Source organism: Myotis brandtii, unplaced genomic scaffold (genome assembly GCF_000412655.1).
Source record: "Myotis brandtii unplaced genomic scaffold, ASM41265v1 scaffold246, whole genome shotgun sequence".
NCBI lineage: Eukaryota > Metazoa > Chordata > Mammalia > Chiroptera > Vespertilionidae > Myotis > Myotis brandtii.
In genome coordinates, this window is record NW_005359310.1 from 557,128 (window position 1) to 557,682 (window position 555).

Here is a 555-nt window from a genome sequence, read left to right on the forward strand (position 1 = left end):
GACAGGAGAGAGTGAGAGGCCCCGCCCAGCGCCTGCCCCTCCGTGCCCTCCCGGCTCCTCCGTGCCCTCGGGCCTCAGACCACTGGCACGTGTGCCATGCAGGTTTGGCCCGACTCCACAGCCAGGCTGTTCTGCTACCAGCGGAGAGTCAAGGAGCCTCCATGACGACAGTGACATCCGCTCCCCACGGAGAGGAACAGTCACCAGGGCACCACCGCGTGTGTCTGTGGGCCTCCTCCTGCTTCCCTCCTCGGTCAGCACCTGCTGCCGCACTAACTTAGAACGCGCTCCACTCAGGCCCGGAGGCTCCGCTCGTCTGGGTGACGTCTCGGCTGAGCATCCTGAGCCTTCAGAGCCAGGCCCCAGGGCCCAGCAGAACCTCTCACGCCGGCCGCGGGCACCGCCGCTCAGCATGGCTGTGCCGCTTTAGGCCCCACACTCGCCTCTGAGTGCCCCTGGGCAGGAGTGGCCACAGGAAGTCAGCCTGGGGTGGGGCTGGGTGAAGCCTCAGAAGGCGGAGAAGCATGGCAGCCGGGGATGAGCCTGGCCTGCAGC

At 67.7% G+C, this 555-nt stretch overlaps 1 protein-coding gene across 1 annotated transcript in view; it reads right to left on the minus strand.

The window, feature by feature from the left end:
- Nucleotides 1-555, minus strand: part of ELP6 (elongator acetyltransferase complex subunit 6) — a 12,920-nt gene that overhangs the window by 1,365 nt on the left and 11,000 nt on the right. The gene's annotated exons all lie outside the window — the stretch shown is intronic.